The 13,698-nt window shown below is 47.1% G+C and overlaps 1 non-coding gene across 1 annotated transcript; it reads right to left on the bottom strand.

Annotated features, from left to right (window-relative positions):
* Positions 1 to 10,805: 10,805 nt before the first annotated feature.
* Positions 10,806 to 10,888, bottom strand: TRNAS-GCU (transfer RNA serine (anticodon GCU)). The gene has a single exon. It is a non-coding gene; the product is annotated as a tRNA-Ser (tRNA).
* Between the last annotated feature and the right edge of the window lie 2,810 nt (positions 10,889 to 13,698).

Here is a 13,698-nt window from a genome sequence, read left to right as displayed (position 1 = left end):
AGGAATAAGAGCCATCACACAAATAGACATACGTACACCCATGTTCATTGCAGTATTGTTCACAATAGCAAAAAGATGGAAGCAACCTAGATGACCATCAACAGATGAATGGATAAACAAACTATGGTACATACACACAATGGAGTACTACGCAATGGTAAAGAACAATGATGAACCTGCAAAGCATCTCACAACATGGATGAACCTGAAGGGCATTATCCTGAGTGAAATAAGGCAGTCACAAAAGGATAAATATTGTATGAGACCACTACCATAAAAACTCATAAAAAGGTTTACACACAAAAAGAAACAATCTTTGGTGGTTACAAGGGAGGAGAGGGGTAGGGATAGAAAAACAATAAGCGATAGATAAGTGGTAACTTTGGTGAAGGGTAAGACTGTACACAATACTGGGGAATCCAACACAACTTGTACAAGGCAAGGTCATGGAAGCTCCATAGACACATGCAAACTCCTTGAAGGATGGAATTACTGGGCTGAGGGCTGTGGGGACCGTGGTCTCAGGGAACATCTAGACCAATTGGCATAACATAGTTATAAAGCAAATGTTCTACATTCTATTTTGGTGAGTAGCATCTGGGGTTCTGGGGTCTTAAAAGCCTGTGAGTGGCCATCTAAGCTACTCCACTGGTCTCACCCCTTGGGGAGCAAAGGAGAATGAAGAAAACTAAAGACACAAGGGAAAGATTAGTCCAAAGGACTAATGGACCACAACTACCATGGCCTCCATCAGACTGAGTCCAGTACAACTAGATGGTGCCCGGCTATCACCACTGACTTCTCTGACAGGAATCACAATAGAGGGTCCGGGACAGAGCTGGAGAAAAATGTAGAACAAAATTCTAACTCACAAAAAAAGCCCAGACTTCCTGGCCTGACAGAGATTGGAGAAACCCCAAGAGTATGGCCCCCGGACACCTTTTTACCTCCTGAGGTTCACCCTTTAGCCAAAGATTAGACAGGCCCATAAAAGGAAACTAGCCTAAAGGGGCACACCAGCCCAGGGGCAAGGACTAGAAGGCAGGAGGGGATAGGAAAGCAGGTAATAGGGAATCCAAGTTCGAGAAGAGAGAGTGTTGACATGTAGTGGAGTTGTTAACCAATGTCATAAAACAATACATGTACTGTTTAATGAGAAGCTAGTTTGTTCTGTAAACCTTCATCTAAAGTACAATAAAAAAAAAAAGAGCATAATGCTAAAGATAGGCCTTCTTTACTAGATAAGCTAAACTATTCCTTGGTTGTAAGAAGACTTCAAGGGATATTTTTGGTTCAAGATTCAAAGATTATCTCAGGGCAATAGTTTCAGGGATTCAGCCACCCTCCATGGCTCCAGAAAGTCTACAGTCCATGAGAATTGCATCATGCTGTTTTGAAGAACTACTTATATAAGATCAAATTGACAATAGCAACTCCAAAGGTCAGATAGGAAGCTTAGGGGGCAGTGAATTTATGTTTATTGGGGAGAAATAATTTAGAAAGGAGGGTGAGAATGGTTGTACAACTTGAAGAATGTAATCAATGTCACTGAATTATACTTGTAGAAATTGCTGAATTGGTCTACATTTTGCAATTTAAAAAAAGCATAGGTAGCATTCTTTTCCCCTCGATCTAGATTAGTGTTGTGTAGTTTTTTTTTTTTTAACAGAAATATAATGCAAGCCACATATATAATTTTAAACAGTTTCTAGTTTTGTTATTGTCAGGTGAAATCGAATCAGTTCCAACTCACAGTGACCCTATGTACAACAGAACAAAACACTGCCTGGTTCTGTGCTGTCCCTGAAATCTTGAGCTTGAGCTCATCGTTGCAGCCACTGTGTCAATCTATCTCATTAAGGGTCTTCATCTCTTTCACTGACCCTCTATTTTACCAAGCATGATAGCCTCTTCCAGGGACTGGTACCTCCTGATAACATGTCCAAAGTATAGGAGATGAAGTCTTGCCATCTGTCATAGATTGAATTGTGTCCCCCTAAAATATCTGTTTGGAAATCCTGGTGACGTAGTGGTTAAATATTACAGCTGCTAACCAAAAGGTCAGCAGTTCAAATCCACCAAGTGCTCCTTGGAAACCCTATGGGGCAGTTCTACTCTGTCTATAGGGTCACTATGAGTCGGAATTGACTCGATGGCAATGGGTTTGGTTTTTTGATTTTTAAAGTATCTGTCAACTTGGCTAGGTCATGATTCCCTTGTAAGATTGTATGATTGTCTACCACTTTACCTTCTGGTGTGATTTCCCTATGTGTTGTAAATCCTATCACTCTGATGTAATGAGATGGATTCCTGGCAGTTACATTGATGAGACATACAAGATTAGATAGTGTCTTAAGCCAATCTTTTTTGAGATATAAAAAAGTGGGCAGAGAGACGTGGGGACCTCATACCACCAAGAAAGCAGCACTGGAAGCAGAGCATGTCCTCAGGATCTGAGATGCTCCCACACCAAGGGAAGATGGATGACAAGGACTTTCTTCCAGAGCTGACAGAGAAAGAAAGCCTTCCCCTGGAGCTGGTGCCCTGAATTCGGACTTCTAGCCTACTGGGCTATGAAAGAATAAACTTCTCTTTGTTAAAGCCATCCACTTGTGGTATTTCTGTTTTAGCACCCTTTGATGACCAAGACACTATGCTTTGCTTCTAAGGAGTATTCTGGTTGTGCTTCTTCCAAGACTGATTTGTTCACTCTTCTGGCATTCCATGGTATATTCAATATTCTTTGCCAACACCATAATTCAAAGGTGTCAATTCTTCTTCGGTCTTCCAATTGATGGTCTGTCCCACAGTCGGCCCCTGGCCTTTTTCTGACTGATGATATTGAGCTTCTCCATCATCTCAACTTTCTAGTAGCCATATTGAAAAGTAAAAAGAAACCAGTAAAATTAATTTTAATAATATATTTGATGTAATTCAAGATATTATCATTTCTACATGCAATCAATATAAAAATTACTAATGAGATATTGTTATGGATTAAATTGTGTCCCCCCCAGAATATGTGTTGTATATCCTAACCCCTATACCTGTGGATGTAATCTCATTTGGGAATAGGACTTTTTGTTATGTTAATGAGGCCATGTCAGTATGTGGTGTGTTTTAAGCCAATCACTTTTGAGGTATAAAAAGAGCAGATTAGTCACAGAAACAAGGAAGCACAAGTGGGGGAGGATAGTTGCCATGCCACATGAAGATCGCCAAGGAAAGAGGAACGGACCCTGAAAAGAGACAAGGACATTTCCCCAGATCTAACAGAGAGAAAAAGCCTTTCCCTAGAGGTGGCGTCTTGAATTTGGACTTCCACCTTCCTAAACTGTTAGAAAATAAATTTCTGTTAGTTAAAGCCACCCACTTGTGGTATTTCTGTTATAGTGGCACTAGATAACTAAGAAAGATATTTCCCATTCTTTCTTTTGTACTTAGTCTTTGAGCATATCTTTTGTACTAAGTCTTTGATACTCGCCCAAACCTGTTGCCATAGAATCCATTTCGACTCACAGTGACCCTATAGGACAGTGTAGAAGTGCCCTATACGGTGTCCAAGGAGCAGCCAGTATTTTCAACCTGCAGATCTTTTAATTAGCAGCCGAGCACTTCACCACTTCGCCACCAGCATATCTCAATTCAGACAAGCCACATGTCAGGTGCTTAGTAGCCACGTGTAGCTGGTATTTACCATCCTGGACGGTGCAGATCTAGAATAAACAATTGTTAACTATATATCTATCATGTACCCAAAACCCAGTGCTGTCAAGTCGATTCTATCTATCATGTACTGCCTGTAAATTTTGGTAGGACCATTTGAGAAAAAATTCACAGACCACGTTATACTTGATTTCTAAATACTTTAGCATGCAGCTCCTAAAATCAAGAACATTCTGTTATAGAGTTCCGCCACCATTATCACACCAAAGAAAATGAACAGTAATCCCCTAATACCTTTAATATCCTCCTGTCCATATTCAGATTTCCCCAGTTGCCCCCCAAGTGTCTTTTAAAGCTGGTCTATTTGAACCAAAATCCTATCTAGTTTCATTCAGTTGCTATGTCTCCTTATTCTTTTTTAAAATCTACAATGGTCTTCCTATCTTCTTGTTTCTCCACTACACTGACTTTTTAAGGATCTAGGCAAGTTGCCCTGTAGAATGTCCTACATTCTGGATTTATCCAGATGTTTCCTCCTGATGCCATTTCATGGGTTCCTCTTCCCCCTGCGTTTACTGGAGACTGCAAGTTAGATCTATAGGCATCAGGAGATTCAGGTTAAATGTTTTTGGCAAGGACACTACATAGATTGTTATCATATTTTTAATTTCCAAGAGCTATTTCTTATTCTGTGAATGTTACTTCCATGAATGTTGTGAATAAAATAAGTATTTTCTTATCTCTGAGTATATTATAGGAGCCCTGGTGGCACAGTGATTAAAGCGCTTGGCTGCTAACCAAAAAGATCAGTGGTTCGAACCCACCAGCTGCTCCTCGGGAGAAAGATGTGGCAGTCTGCTTTCATAAAGATTAAAAAAAAAAAAAAAAGATTACAGCCTTGGAAATCCTGTGGGGCAGTTCTACTCTGTCCTGTAGGGTCACTGTGAGTCAGAATTGACTTGAAGGCAACAGGTTTGATTTTTTGTTTGTTCGTTTTTTTAAGAATATTATCGCAAGGAGACAAAAAAAGATATTAATTCCCCTTTCTGCATCTTCTCTGAGACCTCCCTGGCCACCTTATTTGCTTATTTTAGTTTCTCTTTTTCATAGTGAAGCCTCTCTCCAGATGCCTAGTGATCCTCGGTTGTCTCTTCATATTCAAGACTGAGGCTACGCTTGTATGAGCAGGCCTTTTGCCTGGTGGACTTCACTATCGGGTGAGAAGTGGCAAGTTGACTTTTTCTTTGAGGACCCGATAAATGTCAGTATCGGTAGGTCTTTTCTCTTGGGTCAATTTTCCCAAAGATAATCCCCTGCATTTGTTGGGGGACATAAACCTGGCTTCCAACCTTCTAATGCTCTGATGCTGGTTAGGGAAGGGCTTGAGGAAACTTATTCTGTGTTCAGACTCCCTAACCCCAGCTGTGTCCAACTCTTTGGAAAGCAAGCCAGCTCATTTTCTGCTAGGATAGGGAAGGCAGTTTTCAGCTATGCAAAAGTGGGAGGGGACCGAGAGCTGTACCCACTTCAATCAGTTCTCCTTCTCAGCCCCACTCTGCAGCCCACCTTGACCTGCATCTGGTTTTTCCAAGAGCTGAGCCTTTTGAAGGATCTGCAGCTCCTAGCAGCTTGCTGCTAATTGTCATCCTGACCATTCCCCACCCCCTACCCCAGGCATTTAAGTTTCAGCTTCTTCTGCCAGGTTAAGTAACTCATTCATCCATTTTTCAGCTTCCAGAATTTTGCTGATTACTCCACAACTTCACTCTTTTTGTCCTTGTGATTGTTTCTGTCATCAATGAAAATCCTATGGATCTCAACGGTCTGATCTGCAATCGATCATGGGGTCGGTGCAGGGCAAGGCAGCATTCCATTGTCGAGTCAGGGCTGGCTCAACAGCAGCTAACAACAACAACATAATCATCTTAGTGGGGTTTTAGGAGAGAGCAGAGAGAAAAGTGGCCAATCCTCCATGTTTTCAAAATTGCCCGTTCTCTGGAGGTGCAAATTGAGGTTTAGAGAAACTTTGTGTAGATCCCTGTCTTAGTCATCTTGTGCTGCCCTAACAGAAAATACCACAAGTGGATGGCTTTAACAAAGAGAAATTTATTTTCTCACACCCTGGTAGGTTACAAGTCCAAATTCGGGGCGTCGGTTCCAGGAGAAGGCTTTCTCTCTCTGTTGGCCTTCTCATCATCAGTGTTCCTCTGGACGAGGAGCTTCTTCACACAGGGACCCCGGGTCTCAAGTATGAACTTTGCCCCTGGTGCTTCTTTCTTGGTGGTATGAGATCCTCCACTCTTTGCTTGCTTCCCTTTCCTTTTATCTCTTGAGAGATAAAAGGTGGTGCAGGCCACACCCCAGGGAAACTCCCTTTACCTTGGATCAAGGAGGTGACCTAAGCGAGGGTGGTGGTACAGTCCCACCCTAATCCTCTCAACATAAAATTACAAGCACAAAACAGAGGACAACCACCCCATACTGGGAAAAAGCATCACCTAATCAAGTTGATACACAGATTTTTGGGGGGACATAATTCAATCCATGACAATCCTACATCCAAATTCTAAACCTACTAAGAAAGCAAGATGGCCAGACACCTGGGAGGGGCTTAAAGAGTCTGGCGCATCGGCCCACTTTTAGGAATGACCCCTAAAAGTTCTGCTCTGTGGCCTGGTTTCTTGGAGTGGGGGTGGAGGGAGGGTGGATGCCAGAACCTTGACCTTGACCAGGACACTGGAGTTCTGAGATGGCTCTTTTGCCCCAAACCAGCTCCTGTACTGCACGCTACATTTCCCTGGGGTCTGACTGCTTCCTTGCCCTCCCCTGCCTGCCTGGGCCTGGCCCTCACTCTGTCTCTCTCAACTTGTGTCTCTCCTTTGCTCTTTTTATTTCTATTCCCCTACTTTTTTATTTTTATCTCATTTTCTCACTCTCAGTATCTCTCTTTACTTCTTTTTTCTCTCCCCCCTGTTTTTCCCCTTTTCTCTTTCCATTTTCTCTCTTTCTCCCCATCCATCCTTGACTTCTTTCTTTGGTAAATCGGGGCCTTTCCCATCTATACCAGTGGTTTTCAGCTGCTAGAAGCCATTTGGCAATGTCTGGAGGCATTTTTGATTTTTACACCTTAGGGTAGGGGTGAGAGTGCTACTGGCATCTGGTGGGTAGAGGCCAGGGATGCTGCTAAACATCCTACGATACACAGGACAAGACTCCAAAATATCAATAGTACCAAGGCTAAGAAACCCTGATCTACTGTAACCCCTACATCACATACCTTACCTTACTCCCTCTCAGAGAAAACAAATGGGAGAGCAGAGGCCCAGAGCAGGAGGCATTGCCAGCAGGCAGCCTGGATGAGTAGCCCAGACTGTGGGTGGGACGCAGCCTCCGGATTCTGCTGGCGTTGGCTTTGGCCTTTGCAGGGTCAGACAATCTGATGGGAAAGAGTTCCTTAGCCACACCAACAACTGCTGCTGCCAGCTGTTTACCTGACTGTGAGGACCACTCCTGGCCCTGGTGCAGGAGCAGGTAGTGAAAACACAGCCAGCCCACCTCCCACCCCAGACTGGCCTCTCCTGCCCCTGTGAGGGTGGAAGCAGTAGCTTCTGACAGGTGTAAGCAGTGGAAACCTACCTCTTTTCAAGTCTGTCCTACCAGCCTGCTGGAAACCCTCCTAGGACTCTATGTGTGGTGTGATGGGGAAAAGGCCAGTCTTCCACGAATGTAACTCCACACTACCAAAGCCTCCACAGGCTGAGTCAACTTCTTGAAGTTGGTAGGAATGGGAGTGGATCGTGCAGCAGGATGGAGCATGGCCCTGATGAATTCAGGAAGGAGGCTAGGGCGGCTCCAACCCAAGAAGATAATGCTGACGAAATCTGGCTGGGTACCTTGGCCCTGGATCAGAGGCAGCCACTGTACAGAAGAATGCCAATTCTACCTTTAGACCCTGGGTCATGGAGGCTGCTTGTTGTTCCCCAACACCTATTCTCCCATTCTTACATAGTAATCACATTTTTAGCTGGACATATGGCTGCTCAGCTAAAGACTACATTTACTATGCTCTCTTGCAGCTAGGTATGGCCACGTGTCTAAATTCTGACCAATGAGATATGAGCATAAGTGACACATGCAACATCTGGGTTATGCCTCTAATGGGAAAGAGCCCAAATGTGATGGCAGGAATTGGAGCAACTATCTTGGGCCATATGAAATGGAAGCAGCAGTTTGAGGGTAGCAGAGCAACTGGGTAGAAGGCACCTGCCTCCCCACCACCAGTAGTGTACCATATATTCAGATTTTTACATGGGAGAGAAATAAAATTGTTTCTTGTTTCAGCCACTGTATTTTAGGGTGTTTTTTTAAGTAGAAGCCTAGCCTGTGCCCCAACTAAAATACCTTCTTGGTGAAGACTTACATGACCTTCTCCCAGCCTAGGCAAAATAGGTGACACTCCTTGCACCCCAACACTTTTCAGAGGAGCAAAGTGGGGCCGGAGGTCACATTTATAGTTAATTCACGGTGGACTGAGGCTTCAAGCCAGGTTCAAATTATTGGACTGGATGAAGCCCAAGATCCCTTCCAATTCTGATATTCTAGGATTTTCTGAAACCTATTAACTAAGGGGTGTGGCGGACACCAGGAAACTCTGGTTTATTGGAAGCTTTTACACACGGTCACATCTGATACAATGCACCACTGGGAAGGCTCTCCGTTCTCCAGCCACACTGACTTTTCAATTCTTCAGATAAGCCATGTACCGTCTTACCACAGGGCCTTTGCACGAGCTCTTCCCTCTGCCTGGAATATGCTTCTCTCCCCCTTTTCAGCCAGGTAACCTCTTCAAAATGTAGCTCAAATGGCACTTTTTCAGGGAAGCCTTACCTGTCAATGCCAGTAACCCGAAAGCTCCATGAGGGCAGGGACCATGTATGTTTTTTTTTTGCTTATTATTATATCCCTAATGCAGAGCAAATGGTTTGTGTGGTGGTTCAAATCCACCTAGTGGCACCATGGAAGAAAGTCCTGGCAATCTACTTCTGTAAGATTACAGCCATTAAAAATGCTAAGGAGCACGGTTCTACTCTGAAATGCACGGGGTTGCCATGAGTCAGAATTGACTCAATGACAATGGGTCTGGTTTTTGGTTTTCGAATGCCCAGCATGGTACCTCAATAAACATTTGTGAAATGAGTGAATAAATCCACCAGGAGGCCTGGGATGTAGCCCCATCTGGAGGCTAGGAAATGGTGACCCCACAGGTGCCTTCCAGCCGAAGTGTGGAATCTACTGAGAGTGACGCTGTACTGTGTTTTTATGCAAATAATGTGGGCTTTCTGCCTTTGTTTGCTGGCAGCGTCCTGCCCCTGGAGGCATCCTCCAAAGCACACTATGCTAATTTTTCTTCATGGCAACGTGTAAACAAAACTGGCACAGTGGCGCCTATGAAAATACTTGGGCGGGTGGAGGTAGGGGGCTCTGCCCTCAAATAAGCACGGAAGGCACATGCATAAAAATTTTACATTATTTGCTCAAAAATACAGTAATCCTTGCCTCACCTGTGGGGCAACCCCCACCCAGGGTCCAGGAAGCTTCTAGAGAAGTGTGTGTCTGACTGTAATTAAATATATGAATAACCAGGTTCCGATTCAGTAGGTCTAGGTTAGACCCAAGCTTCTGCATTTCTAACAAGCTCCCGTGTCATGCTGATGCTACTGGTCCATGGACCACGCTTTGAGTAGCAAGACCCTGGGGGACCTTAGATTCCCTTCTGTGAGTCCACCTGTCCACTTTGCTGTTCTGTCTGCCGCTGGCTGGCTAGGGCTCCAGAGCCTGGCTCCTTAGCCCAGGAAAGCTGGTCCTTTGTCCTGTTGGCCTCTCAGGACAGCATCCAAGATCAAGGCCCAGACTGTCCACCCCGGAGACGCCACCATAAGCCTGGCAGCTGCATCCCCCATGGCCTGCCCCTTTCCACCAGCAACCACCTCCTTCCCTCTCTGGGCCAATTCTCTACCTTGGCATTGGTGGTTGCTGTGACACCCTTGGGCCAGAGCCACCCCTTTAACTGTTTTGCCAGAGTTAATTGTCTTTAAAGCACAAAGCCTAGGAGTGTGTGTCTACCAAGGTTATATCAGAAAAGTGAACACAGGCTTGTCCCCAGGGGTTGCCTGGTTGCTGGTGTGTGTGTGTAAGTATGGGTGCTTGCACAGGCATGCGTGTGTATACCTGGGTGTATCTGGGCCTCTCACAGTAATGCAGCACTCTGAGCTCCGCATGAGGGGAGGCGTGTGGTGTGGGGAAGGCAAGCAGGAAGGAATGGCCTGGGCACCAGCAGCTTCATCCCTGTGCCTCCCCTTTCAACCTCACTGAGTAAACATCTTCTCTGTCCACCAGAGAGTTGAAGTAGCCCTAGGGCATATACTCTTCTCTTCCCCACCCCACCACCTTACCTCCCCCCACCCCCCATGGCGTGGGACTGGCCAGACCTCCACAGGAATTCTGGCTGAACCATAATCAGGCCGTGGGAAATGCGAAGGCAGGGAGACACCATGCCAGGCCTGGATGCCAGCCCCCTACCCCACTCCGTCGATGGGACAAGGGAGTGCCGAGGTCAGATGTGCCTTCGTCACAACACAGCTCGGAACCCAGCCCCCTCACCACACTACCCACCCACCCCGGTGCCGTCTGGGAGCCTAGTGGGGCCATTTCAGAGCAAAATCCCATCAGAGAAACCTGCCTTCCTAGGAGGAGTTCCCAGACTCTGCCAGGAAGGCTGGGGTTCTGTGTTAAATGGAACTCAGCCTGCAGCAACCCATTCTCCTCTTTGCCAGGATCTGCTGTGAACAGGTGGAGGGGAGGAGACCCAGCAGCCCCCCAATCCAAGTCCCATCAGTCTAAACTGTCTAAAAAATAAAAATAAAACCTGTTGCTGTTGAGTCAATTCCGACTCATAGTGATGCTATATGACAGAGTAGAACTGCCCCATAGAGTTTCCAAGGCGTGCCTGGTGGATCTGAACTGCTGACCTTTTGGTTAGCAGCAGCAGCTTTTAACCGCCATGCCACCAGTGTTTCCAAACCACCGTGCCACCAGGGCTCCAAATCTCACTCCCACGACACAGTGGGGAAAGGAAGGAACGACAGAGGGTGGGAATCGAACCTACGCATGCGATGCACAATGGATTAGCAGTCCATCACCTTAACCACTGAGCCACCTTGTCAGGAGCTTCAAAGGAGAGTGAGTTCCCCGTCACTGGAGGTGATGGGTGTCTGTGGTTATAGATGTCAAATTCTTCATCCTCCTGCTTCCCCACTAGACTGCAAGGAAGAGACTGGTTCTAAGTCCAGAGTCTCAGAGAAGTTAATTTCACAGTTTCTCTCCATTCCCAGATCACTCGAAACTTCTTTCCTCAGCTTTCATCCAGACAGTGTTAACTCCAGGCTATATACCCCGGTTTCAGTAACGTTTATAAATGAATTGTTGTTGCTGTTAGCCGCCGTAGAGTCGGCCCAACTGAGGTAAGCCCCATGCACAAAGGAACTGAATGCTGCCAGTCCTGCAGCAGCTCCACAATCAGTGACAGATCAGACGTCGTAATCCACTGTTCATTGGCTGATTTTCAGAAGTAGATCACCAGGCCTTTCTCCCTGGTCTGTCTTAGTCCGGAAGCTCTGCTGAAACCTGTTCAGCATCATAGCAACACACAGACCTCCACTGACAGATGGCTGGTGGCTGTGCATGAGGTCCATTGGCTGGAGAACCGGGTCTCCCTCATGGAAGGCGAGATTCCTACAGCTGAACAACTGCTGCCCTCATTATGAATGAATTAGAGTGTCTCTTTTCTCGGGACAGAAAATGGCCAGGATCATACAAATGACAGAGGGTGTTTTCCTCATTTTATTGGAACTCAGCCCCATTCAGATCTGCTTCTGGATACCTCCTTGGCCCTCCCTAGCAGAGACCCAAACAAGGGCCGTGGGGCACATCCTTGACAGATGTCAAATCTTACTCTCTTCTCTTGGGCTCTGGGACTTGAGACAGGAAGGCGGAGGGAAAGGGGAGGGACTTCTCTGCTCCTTGGCCTGGCCTCCTATGGGGCTCTGGACAGCTGGGTGGTCAGTTCCACTTTGCCCATCCCATTCTGTTCCTCCAGTGTCTTCAGTCACTGCACGTGCTTCTCGTTGTTTCAAGTCCTACTTCCTCAGTGGCCAGACCATGTAACAGGGAGTTATGAGTTTAGGAGAAAGCAGCTCCATAGGGCAGGCTCTCACCCCACCCTGGTTACCATGAAGATAAGGATGTGTCAGCTGGTGTCAGCTGGTCACAGCCTCCAGGGGTGCAGCAGGATTCGAAGTCCTAGAGATTATGTGAAGTCTGGAGCCTCACCTCTGGCAGCTCAGCCTCAAGATCTTCCTGACTCACCGCCATGTCTGAGTCTCCATAGCCCCTGGAGTTTGGACTGTGTTCTTTGGCATTTATTGAGACTTGGTCTTGAGTGTTTTTCAGACTTCTTCCTGAATATCTGTGCGTGTGTACATGCATGCGTGTGAGAGAGGCATATGCAGACAGACAGAACGGGAAAGAGTGACACAGGGAGACAGAAGAATATACTACCTGTAAGAGATCCTCTGAGGCCAGAAACTTTCAGCCCCTCAAACTGGGGCTCCCTGAAGGGAGAGCTGTGTCTCCCCGCTCCCCGTCAGACTGGGACTGCCTATAGGCAGGGCTGTGTCTCCTCCTCAGAGTGGGACTCCCACAGGGCAGGGCTGTGTCTCCCCCTTAGACTGGGGCTCCCTGAAGGCAGGGCTGTTTTGCCTCAGACTGGGGCCCCCTGGGCACAAGGCTGTGTCTCCCCCTCAGACTGGGGCTCCCTGAGGGCAAGGTTGTCTCCCCTTCAGACTGGGGCTCCCTGAGAGTAGGGCTGTGACTCCCCCTCAGATGGAGGCTCCCTGAGGGCAGGGTTGTATCTCCCCTCAGACTGGGACTGCCTAGGGGCAGGGCTATGTCTCCCCCCTCAGACTGGGGCTTTCTTAGGGCATGGCCATGTCTCCCTCTCATACTGGGGCTCCTTGAGGGCAGGGCTGTCTCCCCGTCAGACTGTGGCTCCCTGAGGCAGAGGGCAAGGGCTGTATTCCCCTTTCCCCTCAGGCTGGGGGTCCCTGAGAAGCTGATCTATCTAGGAATGAAGAATACTTTCAAACCACAAAAAGGAGCTCTGGTGTGGCAGTGGCGAAGTCCTGGGCTGCTAACCGAAAGGCCTATGGTTCAGCTGTGCTGGAGAAAGATGTGACGATCTGCTTCTGTAAAGATTTATGGTCTTGAAAATTCTATGGGGCAGTTCTATTCTGTCCTATAGGGTTGCTATGAGTCGGAATCGACTCAATGGCGATGGGGGTTTTTTTTTTTGAATAAGTACTCTATATGTACACTACGTGTGACGAGTCCAAGCACTTCCCCTAAGTCTTCAGGGGCTTCTATAAAAATGCCCAGGGAATAACACCCCAGTTCTCTGCTGGAGTTCTGGGAGTTCCAGCTTGGGGTTCCTGGTTAACACACATAGTTCAGATGGACTTGCAGGCCTGGGACTCCCCGTGGGACTGCCCAGCCCGCCAGCTGCCTCCTAGCCCTTCCTCTTATTCACGTGGTTCTTTTCCTCCCCTTGCTGTGGGGCAGAGGGGGTTGGAGTCTGGAACCTGCAGACCAAGGCAATCACTGACAGAATAGTCCTCCTTGGCCCCCACATCAGCCAACCGGATTCACAGGCCTGGGGAATGGGCTGAGGGGCAGCTTGCTCAGGACTGGACTCAAGCAGGACCTCTGGTTTCCTCCTTTCTTGCTTGGCCACCCATGGGAATAACAGCTGGCTCACTGCTCACTCCTTGGCACCACCTGGATCCAGAAGGGCAGGCCCCTTCTCGCCTGTCATGACACCGCCTTGGAGAAGGAAGTGGGGGAGGGGTCCAGGAGCCAGGAGAGATAAGGAAGAGAAGGACCAGGAGTAGGAAGAAAACAGGGGAAGATCAGGAGGCA

This window comes from Elephas maximus, chromosome 1, assembly GCF_024166365.1.
Source record: "Elephas maximus indicus isolate mEleMax1 chromosome 1, mEleMax1 primary haplotype, whole genome shotgun sequence".
NCBI classification, from domain to species: Eukaryota; Metazoa; Chordata; class Mammalia; order Proboscidea; family Elephantidae; genus Elephas; species Elephas maximus.
This window is presented reverse-complemented; position numbering and strand designations above follow the sequence as displayed.